Genomic DNA, 14,323 nt, shown 5'->3' with positions numbered 1-14,323 from the left:
CTATAGAGAACATTTGGCGCATCATAAAGAGGAAGGTGCAACAAAGAAGGCCCAAGACGATTGAACAGTTAGAGGCCTGAATTAGACAAGAATGGGAGAGCATTCCTATTTCTAAACTTGAGAAACTGGTCTCCTCGGTCCCCAGACATCTGTTGAGTGTTGTAAGAAGAAGGGGAGATGCCATACAGTGGTGAAAATGGCCTTGTCCCAACTTTTTGGGGATTTGTTGACACCATGAAATTCTGATTCAACATATTTTTCCCTTAAAATGGTACATTTTCTCAGTTTAAACTTTTGTTTTGTGATTTATGTTCTATTCTGAATAAAATATTAGAAGTTGGCACCTCCACATCATTGCATTCAGTATTTATTCACGATTTGTATAGTGTCCCAACTTTTTTGGAATCCGGTTTGTATGATTGTCATAGCATAGATGTATCTGCTGGGTTCCAGTTTCACATGGTCGATAGCCACGATTTCTAGAGGACTCCTACTTACTGTTGAATGAAGAGGGGCTTGCTGATCATGTCTTTCTCTCCTGGCCACAGCACCAGGTTTCAATATCACTTCTCATATCAGTCCAGTAGAAACGCCGCCTGATGGTGGCTTGCGTTTTTGGGGTTCCAAAATGGCCAGACCTGTTATGGTACATGTTCGTTACCATCTTAGCATCTCTTCGGGACACTACTATCTTATGGAGGCGCTCACAGGTGACTGGATCGAACGTTCTTCTGAGGAGCAGATCTCTTTGTAGGAAGAGTTGTTTTCTCCGCTGCCAGATTCTCTCTGGTACGCGCCCACTGGACAAATAAGCCAACAGTTCTCCGATGACTCTCTGCTTGTAGTTTGAGCCAGAGTTCTTTCTCAACTGGCAGTGAGGAACCACAGGGCTTTGGAGGCCTGATGCCTAGTGTGTAGAGCTTCCTGTTGGGCGAGTCGGGAGTAGAAAATTGCCATTTCCACATCTTCCCACTGATCATCTTTAGAAATGAGTTCCCTCTGCGCAGGTAGCCTGCGTCGGCACTGTCATTAGTTTTACCAGTCCGGTAAGCCGAAGTTCGCCAGTCTAGAGGCCCCTTCTTTGCTCCAGAGCTCCCAGACGTGCAATGTTCAAGTGTAGACAGTGAAAGGCGTGGCCGCTAGATAATCCTTCAACTTCTCAGTTACAGCCCATACCAAGGCTAGGTATTCCAGTTTGAAAAAGCTATAATTCTGGGGGGCATGTCCAGAAGCCGAGCTGTGAGGACGAGCATTTACATAGCTTTGTATAGGATCATTTAATCCATCGGCATCAATACCCTTTAGCCTTTAGACCTCCAGCTACAATTTGAGCTTCCAGACCCAACATTGGGGCCTACAGATCGCAAACAGCCGTGGAATAAAATATCCCTACGGCCGTAAAAAGACCCCATGGACCACTCTGGGAGGTGGACAGGAGAAAGGATACAAGTAAGCGCCAAGCTGCAGCTCCAGGCTACCATGGGAAGTAAGCTCCAAAACACAGTGAAGGCGCCATTTGCCTTGAGGTGCTGTATGTTCCCCACGGACAGGGCCAGCCTTTGGGGTGTGCGAGCTGTGTGGCCAGTCCCCTGCCCCCTCAGTTAGACCCTGCCCCCCTTAATCATACCCAGTGTCAACCAAAGCCAGTCCCCTGCCCGTTAATCATACCCAGTGTCACCCTTATCGAGTCTCCTGCCCCCTTCATCATACCCAGTGTCTGTCACCCTTAATTTAAGGGGGGCAGGGTCTAATTGAGGGGGCAGGGGACTGGGTAAGGGTGACACTGGGTATTATTAAGAAGGGCAGGGGACTGGGTAAAGGTGACAGTGTATGATTAAGGGGGGCAGGGGACTGGCTCTGGGTGACACTGGGTATGATTGTACTTGTTTGCACTTGCACTTAAATTATCTGTAATAAAAAAAAACTGTTTGTTACAAAGATTGTTTTCCTCTTTGTGTATGTTTAGCTCGCACAGGGCGCCTGAACACATAAGGCCAGCCCTGCCCACAGAGCCAGACCGAACCATCTCACCACTCATCGGACCAACCCGCTACCCCCAGGCCACTTTAAGAAGAGCAACGGAAGGTCTGTGGACATGACCCAGTGGCTTACCTGCTCTGCGACAAGGCCGCCAATATACTCCAGATAAGTGAATAGCTCACCAACTTACATTACAAGCCCCTGGGCCAAGGAGGTCACGGACCTGCACTTTGAGAACACTGGGGTCACTGAACCAGCTCCTCACAATTCACTTTGGCTCCCTCACCTCACTTATCTATCAAACAAAAGTTCTTTGCACATGGGAATAAACCCACAAAGTTCATGTTAGCAATCTTGAGACAACGTAAGCACAAAGCAAGAATCCACGCCATCCAAAAAGAAGATAAATCGCTCCTGAAAGATAATACTAGAATAGCAGTGGCTTATCAAAGCTTCCATTCCAATCTCTATAATATCAATGCAACGGATTCAGCCGGATAATCACTTTACAGGTAATAGTAATTTAAAATGTATTTTCACAAATGCCAGAAGTCTAGCTAGCAAAATGGGGGAGCTGGAGGCTATGGTACTAGACAAACATATAGATGTAGTTGGTGTGGCTGAGACATGGTTGGACTCTTCACATGACTGGGCTGTTAATATTGAGGGTTTTACACTATTTAGGAAAGACCGGGTCAATAGAAAAGGTGGTGGTGTGTGCCTGTATGTGAGGAGTGATCTGAAGAGGCAATTGTGGGTGAGGATGGTGAGGATGTGGCAACCTTATGGGTAGAAGTTCAAAGGGATAAAAACACAGTAAAAATAATACTTGGTGTAATCTATAGACCCCCTAACATCACAGAGGAGATAGAAACGCAACTGTATAACCAAATAGAACGGGCGGCACAGGCTGGTACAGTGGTCATAATGGGAGATGTTAACTTCCCAGACATTGACTGGGGTCATGGTTCTGCCTCAACTGCAAAGGGGAGAAAATTCCTCATCTTACTGCAGGACCACTTTATGGGCCAGTTTGTAGAAGCTCCCACTAGGGGCGATGCTCTGTTGGATCTGGTCATCTCTAATTATGCAGAGCTTGTTGGTAATGTTACTGTTCGAGAAACACTAGGTAATAGTGACCACAATATAATTATATTCCCCCTAAACTATAAAAAGCAAACTCTGTCAGGCAGAGCAAAGACACTGAATTTCAAAAAGGCTAATTTCCCTGGGTTGAGGGCAACATTTCAGGGCATAGACTGGGAGCAGCTACTGTCACATAATAATACAGAGGATAAATGGGAGAGCTTCAAATCCCCATTGAGTAATTGCACTGAAAAATGTATCCCTTTAGGTAACAAGTATAAACGGATAAAATTAAACCCCCCATGGCTTACAGCTACTGTAAAAAGAGCAATAATGGACAAAAAGAGGTCCTTTAAAAAATACTAATCTGAGGGGTCAGCTGTACAGTTTGACGATTACAAAGGGCTTAATAATATCTGCAAAAAGGAGATAAAATTAGCAAAGATACAAAACGAACAGCAGGTAGCAAAAGAAAGCGAAACAAATCCCAAAAAGTTTTTTAAATATATAAATGCAGGTAGGTCCCCTAAATAATGGTAAAGGGGGTGTAGTCACTGAAGATAAGGAAAAGGCAGAGTTCCTAAATAGTTTTTTTTAGCTCTATATATACAAAAGAAGAGAAAGGAGCTGATATCTGTGGCGCCGGGGCTGTTATTACATCCAGTGATATACTCACTTGGCTAACTGTAGATATGGTCCAAGAGAAGTTAAATAGGGTAAATGTGATCAAAACTCTGGGTCCAGATGGATAACACCCAAGAGTGCTTAAAGAGCTCTGTTCAGTCATTGCTGTGCCCCTGTTTATAATTTTTAAGGATTCTCTAGGGACTGGTACAGTGCCAAGTGATTGGCGCAAGACAAATGTGGTGCCCATATTCAAAAAAGGATCAAGGTCCTCCACAGGTAAATATAGACCAGTTAGGACTATATACAGGACTAGTATGTGACTGTAAATTATATTATAAGTGATAACCAGCATGGGTTTACCAAGGACAGAAGTTGTCAGACTAACCTGATTTGTTTTTATGAGGAGGTGAATAGTAGCCTGGACAGAGGGGCGGCTGTGGATGTAGTGAGGTCACTAGTAGCCTGGACAGAGGGACGGCTGTGGATGTAGTGTTTCTGGATTTTGCAAAGGCTTTTGAGACGCTTAATAAATAAAGTAAGGTCTATTGGCTTGGAAAGTATAGTTTGTAACTGTATTGAAAACTGGCTAAAGGACCGTCTCCAGAGAGTTGTGGTCAATGATTCCTATTCAGAATGGTCCCAGGTTACTAGTGGTGACCACAAGGTTCAGTGCTGGGCCGTCTATTATTTTATTTATTTATTAATGATACCGAGGATGGGATTAATAGCACCATATCTATTTTTGCAGATGACACTAAGCTGTGTAGAACTGTACGGTCTATGGAAGATGTCCACAAACTACAAGCTGACTTGAACACTCTGAGTGATTGGGCATCAACTTGGCAAATGAGGTTCAATGTGGACAAATGTAAAGTTCTGCATCTTGGTAGTAATAATCTCTGTGCTTCATATGTCCTAGGTGATGTAACACTGGGAGAGTCACTTATAGAGAAGGATTTGGGTGTCCTTGTGGATGGTAGATTAAATTACAGCATACAACGTCAATCAGCTGCTTCTAAGGCCACCAGGATATTGTCATGCATTAAACGAGGCATGGACTCGCGGGGCAGGGATGTAATACTACCACTTTACAAAGCGCTGGTGCGGCCTCATCTGGAATACGCAGTCCAGTTCTGGGCACCAGTACATAGAAAGGATGCACTGCAGCCAAAGTACAGAGGAGAGCGACTAAACTGATAAGGGGCCTGGAGGGTCTAAGTTATGAAGAAAGACTAAAATAATTGAATTTATTTAGTCTTGAGAAGAGACGTCTAAGGGGGGACATGATTAACCTATACAAATATATAAATGGGCCATACAAAAAATACAGCGTAAAGCTTTTCCATGTAAAATGTGCTCAAAAGACAAGGGGGCACTGCCTCCGACTGAAGAAGAAAAAGTTCAGTCTCCAGAAGCGTCAAAGCTTCTTTATTGTAAGAACTGTGAATCTATGGAATAGACTTCCTCAGGACGTGGTCACAGCAGGAACAGTGGACAGTTTCAAAAAGGGTTTAGGCAAATTCTTAAAAGTAAAAAACATAAATGCTTATGAAAACGTGTAGAAATCTGAGTCTCACGTCCTTCTGGGATTTGCGTCCCCACCTATCCCTTGGTTCAACTTGATGGACGTTTGTCTTTTTTCAACCGTATTAACTATGTAACTATGTAAGATTTGATACATCCTGATCAGACAGGATTTATACCCGGCCAAGAAGGTAAAGACAACACATACAAAGTATTAAACTCCATTCCTTTAATGAAAAGAAGAAACCAATCTATTGTTATGTTAGGGACAGATGCAGAAAAGGCCTTCGATAGAGTGGCTTGGCCTTTCATTCGGTGCACTCTGTCCAGACTGGGCTTCCCGCCTTCCTTTTTTGAAGGAACATTCACTATGTATGAATCACCTAAAGCTTACATTAAGGTAAATGACCAAATTTCCCTGGCTTTAAACATAAACAACGGGACCAGACAGGGGGGCCCCTTATCCCCAATTTTATTCATGTTACAGCATATCCGACAATCCCGAGAGATAAAAGGCCTGGCTTGTGGAGCTTTGGAGCTCAAACAGGCTGCCTATGCTGATGACCTGTTACTAATGGAGACTGGAGACCAGTCCTTCACAAGCCTTCCCAGCCATTATTGAAATATTTGATTCCTTTGGATATCTTTCCAACTTTAAGATTAATATCTCCAAATCCCATCAAATTCACCTTTTGAATGGACAACCACATCACCATTTCTAGTTACGCCACTGCACATCACTTAAGTTTCTAGGAATAAATATCTCCCTAGAACCTCAACTACCTTCCTCTATTGAAATCCATGGTGTCATACCCTAATAATTGAATAAAGGAAGGCCACACCTTAATCATTAAAATCTTTTATTATTTATTGGTAATATTTGGCCACAGTGTTTTTATGTTACCATAAACTAATGTCAATCCAACAATTTTTAATGTATACCATTAACTTTACAACTACCCATCACTTTACCAACAACAAATTAATAATTCAATACTTAGTCCGCTCGTAGAGCGACAATTACCCCATACAAACACCGTGACATACAAAGGGGTGGGGGCGATGGGGATTCTTCACTGCGCCGTACTTGAATGCACAGCAAGTAACCGCTATATTTCTTTTACAGGCATCTCGCACTGCCAGTTGATAGATTCCCCAATCAAAATCCTCTTCAGCACCTCGAGGATCGCAGACTGCTCCAACTGCATCTGTAACTCAAGTACAAGTAATCAAGTAATCCAACACATAAGTAATACCACATGCAAATTGTGGGTTCATGACACCATGTTCCCTCTTTTTCCATCCCCAATAAGATTTGCTCATACCAGGCATACTTGCTTCATGGTCTCCAACATTCATTTCATGGCTGGGATGAAGAAACATATTTAACACACTAATAGTACCAAAAGTTACATACCTACTACAAGTATTACCTATAAAACTTCCCTGCAGCTTCTTCGACTCTTTCTGCAGACTTTGCTCCTCTTATGTGTGGGGTAATAAAAAAACCAGGATTTTCTATTAAGATCCTTCTACTCCCACTACATAGGGGTGGGATTGGTTTGCCCTCTATAATAAGATACCACAAGGCTATCCACCTTAAAAGACTGACTGTATAAGGAGACCAACCAACAAACACTGGATTTTACTAGAAGAGTGTTTGGCCGCCCATCCGCTAAGGGCCGTGATTTTTTCCAACCCTGCAGATACCCCACCAATCCCAAAAGGTAACACTCTAGTTTCAGCAACACTAACAATATGGAAAAACACAGAAACCAGGGAGCTATGCTCCACGTTTCCCTCCCCTTTACTGACCATAGGGGACTGCCTACTTTTCTGCAGGAGTGGCTATTCTTCTCTACCATCACGAATCCGTAACTCAAAGGCTTTAATAACAGAGTTTTTAGATCAAGATGGAACAATCATAGATTCACCCACCATAATATCAAAATTCCAACTAACGGGACCGGATGACCTGCAATAGGCTTACATTAGATCCTCCATTAGGAGTGCTGTATCACCAGATAGACAGATACCCTCACTTACATGGTTTGAGAGGCCCCTGTCCCGGACACAACATCCAACCAGATTAATCTCTATCATATGCCAGAATCTACTGGAACAGGAGACCCCAACCTCTCCTTACTTCATACGAGAGTGGGAGAGAGACTTGGATGTGAAATTCTCAGACAGAGATCTACACAACATCTTAATGTCACCTAAACTCACCTCCAGATGCATCACTATACAAGAAAATGCTTATAAGGTACTAACTAGTTGGTATTTGACAGCAGACAAGTGAAGCATGATGTACGGCTCCACTTCAGAATTATGCTGGAGATGCCAGTCCGACAGAGGCACCTTTCTACACATATGATGGTCATGCCCCCTGCTTAGCACATTTTGGAGAGAGGTTTTCCAAAATATCAAGGCCATCTTCAATCTAACTAACACTCAGATACCCACTAGCCCAAAAATTGCTCTACTATCATTATTACCTGATACACTCACAAACCAGAAAAAATCCTTTTGGCAGCAGCAAAATTATTAATAGCCCTCAACTAAAAGTCTAGTCCCAGTCCCTCCATTTCTCTCTGGATTGACAAGTCTGAATCTCTTTCCAGACTGAGGAACTCTCCCATTGGGAGAAGAGATCCCACCACAAGTAACATCTACTTACCCTGGGTGGTATGGAGGGGCAGCAAAAAAGTGAGGGTTTGATTACCAAATGTCATTATTGTCTCCCATATGACTGACCCCCGCCCTCCCCCCACATATGAATCCACTTGTGTACACTTACTGTACAGGGAATCATAGCTACCTACCCAATTTATGCCAAATGGCGATACATTATTTGCCCCATCGTGGACCGCCACCCCCCTTCCATCACCGCTACACTGTTAGCAATTGTCGGACCTACACCACTGCTCCCCCGTCCCCTCCTTACCTCCCCGTCCCCCCTTTTTTTCCCCTCTATACGTCCCTGTGTCTGTCCTCCCTCCCCCACCCATTCTCCTCTCTCATTATTCTGTAATTATCTAATTTCTTATCGACTATCCGCAGTTCACCTGTTCTTGCATGCTTATCCGCTTATAATTGATCCAGTTGCTGTTAACTGCTGATATAGTTGTATCTTTTTGCTGTTTTCCTGCATATGTACCTGTTTAACCTGTCTTTCCTATTGTAAATTAAAAAAAAGGGATTGCAGCACTACTCCAGCGACTCGGATCGGGCATGAAGAGGGCGACTGCAGCAGCACCAGACTTCCAGAGCCCTGGGACAGCGGAGCAAGTGACCAAGGCAGTGGTTGTTCCCATGAGCAGGGTAGGAGCGGCAGTGGGCATGGACTGCCCCCATAAAATAGATATCTAGACATCTGTAAATACCCTGTTAAGGTTAGGTCACTATGAGTACTATGAGTACCTTTCTGAATTGTTATACTAAGCATGTAGTGTATGCTATCTCCTGTCTCAAACCGTCAGAGGAGCAAGAAACTTTGGTATAGAGAAGCATACTGGGTTTGGAAATTGGACACTAGATTCCCAAACGAACCAAACTTTAGGTGGATTTGGCCCTTCTTGGAAGTTAGGCTACTTTTACATTAGCGTTTTGTGTGGATCCGTCATGGATCTGCAAAAACGCTTCCGTTACAATAATACAACCGCATGCATCAGTAATGAACGGATCCGGTTGTATTATGTCTTCCATAGCCATGACTTACATTGTGTGTCAGGATGGATCCGTTTGGCTCCGCTTCGTCAGGTGGACAGCAAAATGCTGCAGGCAGCTCTTTGATGTCCGCCTCAAGAGTGTAATGGTGACTGAACGGAGGCAAACGGATGCGTTCTGAGCGGATCCGTTTCCATTCAGAATGCATTAGGGCAAAACTGATCCGTGTGAGAGCCCTGAACGGATCTCACAAACGGAAAGCCAAAACGCCAGTGTGAAAATAGCCTAATGTGTCACTTTACGGATTACGAAAAGCTAAATCGGTCCTCTTTTATTGGTAGATTTAAAGCGAGCGCCTGGTCTAAGCTGCCATTGTCGATGGTGGGAGGTGTCAATCTTATTAAGATGATTTAGATGCCTTAATTGCTTAACCCGCTACATAACTCTCCATTGTGGACACCTCTTAGATGTTTTCATCAGTTCTATAGACTTCTTCGAGAGCTGATGTGACATAGGGGCTTTGCACGTATGAGATTGGAAACTCTGAAGCATAGCAAGATGGATGGTCACCTAGGAATTCCTCATTTCTGTCAGCTCAGCCTTAAAGGGGTTGTCCACTTTCTGTTTATTGTTGACCAATCTGTTTGTAAGATGATTATGTGGCACTTACTAATATAGTTTGAGTTGAAAATCTGTGGTATTTTCTATATTTCATAAGGTATTCTCCCTTTTTTTACAAAGTCTTTTGTGCTGTCCACAAAGAGGTCCTGTCCATAAAATGGCTGCTGATGGACAGTCATGTGACTAGGCAAATCACCTCCATGGGATGTCGTCTGTGTTCAAATACACTGCACCTGCACTAAACTCCTAACAGAACAAGAGCAGATGACAGGTGTAGTGTATTTGAATCGAGGAGACATCACGTAGAGGTGATTTGTCTGGTCACATGACTGTCCATCAGCTGCCATCTTATGGACAGGACCTCTGTGTGGACAGTACAAAAGACATTGTAAACAAAGTGGCACACCTTATGCAGTACGCAGCCCTCCAGGGTATTGCGATGGTGAGGTCACAGTTACTTAGGCAAATGAGGGTTGTTCTGGGTTACTCACAGTTTCTTGAAAGACCCTGGGCAGGCGTACAGCAGTGATGGAAAGGCTGGCACAGGAGACCTCTGGGGCACTCTCAGTGTATAGGGACCAGGCCTGATGGTAGATGAGGTGCCCTGGATGTTGCAGGTGTTTAATGTGCCGGGGGCAAGGTCCCTTTTAAATTCGTGACGCCAGTGCCGGTAACGGTGGCACACCGATTTATGAGAGGAATAATTGATGAACACGATGTTGTAGTAAACCAAAACTTCCTTGACTGGAAACAGTTAACTTTGTACAGTCTTTTGGTAAAGTTCCTTAAGGCAGTAGCAATCACAAGCAGGCTTAGACAAATGGCAGGCACAATGTTCTTGCAACACTTACAGACCAGGCTGCACTTTTCCTCAGAATCCTGTCTGTCTTTATCCCAAGGCCCGTATACCCTATTGATGGCTTTATCCTTGGTTAGGGAAACTTCCTCAGGTATATATATATATCCTTGCATTAAGTAAATCCTTCTGCCCTTCAGCTCTCTGGTTCAGCTGGAAACACTTCTGCTCTGCACTTTGTGGGAACTGCAGGTTTCTCTCAGGAGGTAGCTTCTTCTCCTGGTGGTCAGCTAGAAGCCTGGCTGTCTAGCTGCATGTCAGGAGGTGGCCCTCAGCTCCTCTCTGGCTAAAGTCCACACTCTTCTCTGTCTCTACACAGACTCCTGACTACACAGAACCCTTTCCTTGAACAGGACCTGACTACAGGGAGTGCAGAATTATTAGGCAAGTTGTATTTTTGAGGATTAATTTTATTATTGAACAACAACCATGTTCTCAATGAACCCAAAAAACTCATTAATATCAAAGCTGAATATTTTTGGAAGTAGTTTTTAGTTTGTTTTTAGTTTTAGCTATTTTAGGGGGATATCTGTGTGTGCAGGTGACTATTACTGTACATAATTATTAGGCAACTTAACAAAAAACTAATATATACCCATTTCAATTATTTATTTTTACCAGTGAAACCAATATAACATCTTAACATTCACAAATATACATTTCTGACATTCAAAAACAAAACAAAAACAAATCAGTGACCAATATAGCCACCTTTCTTTTCAAGGACACTCAAAAGCCTGCCATCCATGGATTCTGTCAGTGTTTTGATCTGTTCACCATCAACATTGCGTGCAGCAGCAACCACAGTCTCCCAGACACTGTTCAGAGAGGTGTACTGTTTTCCCTCCTTGTAAATCTCACATTTGATGATGGACCACAGGTTCTCAATGGGGTTCAGATCAGGTGAACAAGGAGGCCATGTCATTGGATTTTCTTCTTTTATACCCTTTCTTGCCAGCCACGTTGTGGAGTACTTGGACGCGTGTGATGGAGCATTGTCCTGCATGAAAATCATGTTTTTCTTACCTTGCAGACTTCTTCCTGTACCACTGCTTGAAGAAGGTGTCTTCCAGAAACTGGCAGTAGGACTGGGAGTTGAGCTTGACTCCATCCTCAACCCGAAAAGGCCCCACAAGCTCATCTTTGATGATACCAGCCCAAACCAGTACTCCACCTCCACCTTGCTGGCGTCTGAGTCGGACTGGAGCTCTCTGCCCTTTACCAATCCAGCCATCTGGCCCATCAAGACTCACTCTCATTTCATCAGTCCATAAAACCTTAGAAAAATCAGTCTTGAGATATTTCTTGGCCCAGTCTTGACGTTTCAGCTTGTGTGTCTTGTTCAGTGGTGGTCGTCTTTCAGCCTTTCTTACCTTGCCCATGTCTCTGAGTATTGCACACCTTGTGCTTTTGGGCACTCCAGTGATGTTGCAGCTCTGAAATATGGCCAAACTGGTGGCAAGTGGCATCTTGGCAGCTGCACGCTTGACTTTTCTCAGTTCATGGGCAGTTATTTTGCGCCTTGGTTTTTCCACACGCTTCTTGCGACCCTGTTGACTATTTTGAATGAAACGCTTGATTGTTCGATGATCACGCTTCAGAAGCTTTGCAATTTTAAGAGTGCTGCATCCCTCTGCAAGATATCTCACTATTTTTGACTTTTCTGAGCCTGTCAAGTCCTTCTTTTGACCCATTTTGCCAAAGGAAAGGAAGTTGCCTAATAATTATGCACACCTGATATAGGGTGTTGATGTCATTAGACCACACCCCTTCTCATTACAGAGATGCACATCACCTAATATGCTTAATTGGTAGTAGGCTTTCGAGCCTATACAGCTTGGAGTAAGACAACATGCATAAAGAGGATGATGTGGTCAAAATACTCATTTGCCTAATAATTCTGCACGTAGTGTATATATATTAGGGGTTCCCCGGCTCCCTCTACTGTCTAGGAGGAGGAACTACACCCTAACAGGCCTGATACACAGAGAAAATACACATAAATAACATAGCAATATACATTAAAATGGAATGTAAAGAGTTGGAGAACAACGTGGCCCAATTGACCCTTGTGTAGTGCCCACATTTACCTAGTGGGACACTACACTTATTAAATCTAGAATTTCAACAAATCCAGCAGGCTGAGAGTCTTAGCCTGCATTTGTGGAAGGGGCATAGGGCTCCTTAAAACCCCCAGCGTACCTGCACCACTGACGTGCGCTTTCGGTGCCAAATCCCTCATTCGTAAGTCCTTGTCCACAAACACTGCCAGGAACTACAAAGCCGGCTGGAGCGCTTTCAATAAATTCACGCACTTGCATCTTAGAGATGACACCAACAAAACTACATACATGACGGCTTACTGCCATATGAAGTTCAAACTGTCCTACAACACCATTAGGTTGTATCTAGCAGGGGTCCAGCATTTTTTTATGCTTGCAAGTCCTAATCACGGATCTTTCTTTTCTTCGCAGGCGATCAAAGCAACCCTCAGGGGCATTCAAAGGAGTGGCAAAGTCTACCTCGACCAGACAGCCGGTTTCAGGAGACCTGTTTAGAAAGCTATCCAGCTCTTTAGATGGGAATCCCTTTGGGCCCTATATTAGCATCACCATCAAAGCTGCCATGTTCCTAAGCTTCTACGGCTTTCTCAGGCCCGGGGAATTCACCAGTTCCTCACGCAAGAATAGAGGCTTAACCAAAGGCCAGCTAGCATGGCACGAGGGGCACTTCGCCCTATCACTGCCTCCACCAAAACCTCCCAATCCGGTCCTCCAATGGTGATCCGATACTACCAGACTTTCAATGACGTGCCCAGTTCAGGTTTTAAACAAGCTTTTGTCAGTACTGGGTGATGCTCCTTCGGATAGTCCTTTGCTCCCCTTCAACAACCATTGTCTCACCTCGTCCCAATTTATCTTGCATATCAGCACTTTGATCTCCAGCCTAGGTTTTGACCCGAGTCTCATTTCTGGACATTCTTTTCGCATTGGAGCCGCTTCCTCAGCTTCCCGTCACGGAGTACCCGGGCATATCATCAAGAAGATGGGTAGGTGGCGTTCCTCTTGCTTTGTGCGTTACATTCCCAATCCTCACGTGGAGATCTCCAATGCCTTCCGCCATCTAGCTTGTTGAACCACGTGTCAGAAAACCAATATACATTAAAAATCATCATTAACAAACGTCCTATGCTTGCTTTTTTGCCCCCTTATAGGCCTACCCACGCTCATGGCTATGGGCACACCGCTAGCCATCTTTAGTTAGTTCATGACTTTTCAGGTAAGTTGTTCACCTTTCAGGTCAGGTCGTCATCTCCGCAGCCATGACCACAAAGACTATATTAGTAAGTGTCATGTAATCATCTCATATACACCTTGGTCAACAATAACCAGAAGGTGGCCAACCCCTTTAACATGTTTGGGGCCGGAAGGGGAGGTGAGGGATCTTCAAGTTACTCTATTGCAGACCTTTCTGCACATGTCTAGCCTTTGGGGATAATACATTGAAGGTGTCAGAACATCACTTTCCCACTTTGTACCGTTTATGTAGGGTTAGGTGGAAGATGAGAGATCTGCAGGCAATAAAAGACACTGCGCAGTACAATTCTATATGGGATACTTTTTCAGTTAGAAGGTTTGGGTGGATGGTGACAAAAAGGCCCTACTAGGCTTAATCATGTTCTCGACAGTACTATGAGAAAAATGTTATGGCTGCATCCTATGCACAATGCTGCTCCACCTTCTCCAGCGTGCAGAGGCACCACTCTGCTCACCTGCCTTAGAAACATAGGGCCAGATTTATCATGACTCTGACAGCTCACTTCACTTTCACATATGGCTAAAGTCAGTTTTAGCCAAGTCAGATTTATGATCGGCCCTTAAAGACTGTAATAAATGTGGTTTGATGGTAGCAGTTTATCCGTCAGTAAGCAGCTTTACAGTCGCACGTCTTTACAAAAAA

The 14,323-nt window shown here is 44.0% G+C and overlaps 1 long non-coding RNA gene across 1 annotated transcript; it reads left to right on the top strand.

Annotated features, from left to right (window-relative positions):
- Positions 1 to 6,334: 6,334 nt before the first annotated feature.
- LOC122930575 lies at positions 6,335 to 13,477 on the top strand. The gene is made up of 3 exons (XR_006388148.1): positions 6,335 to 6,450; positions 8,417 to 8,541; positions 12,838 to 13,477. It is a non-coding gene; the product is annotated as an uncharacterized LOC122930575 (long non-coding RNA).
- Positions 13,478 to 14,323: the final 846 nt, after the last annotated feature.

The sequence above is a fragment of the Bufo gargarizans genome, chromosome 3, assembly GCF_014858855.1.
Source record: "Bufo gargarizans isolate SCDJY-AF-19 chromosome 3, ASM1485885v1, whole genome shotgun sequence".
Classification (NCBI taxonomy): Eukaryota; Metazoa; Chordata; class Amphibia; order Anura; family Bufonidae; genus Bufo; species Bufo gargarizans.
Note: the sequence above shows the minus strand (reverse complement) of the source record. Positions and strands in the feature narration are given on the sequence as shown.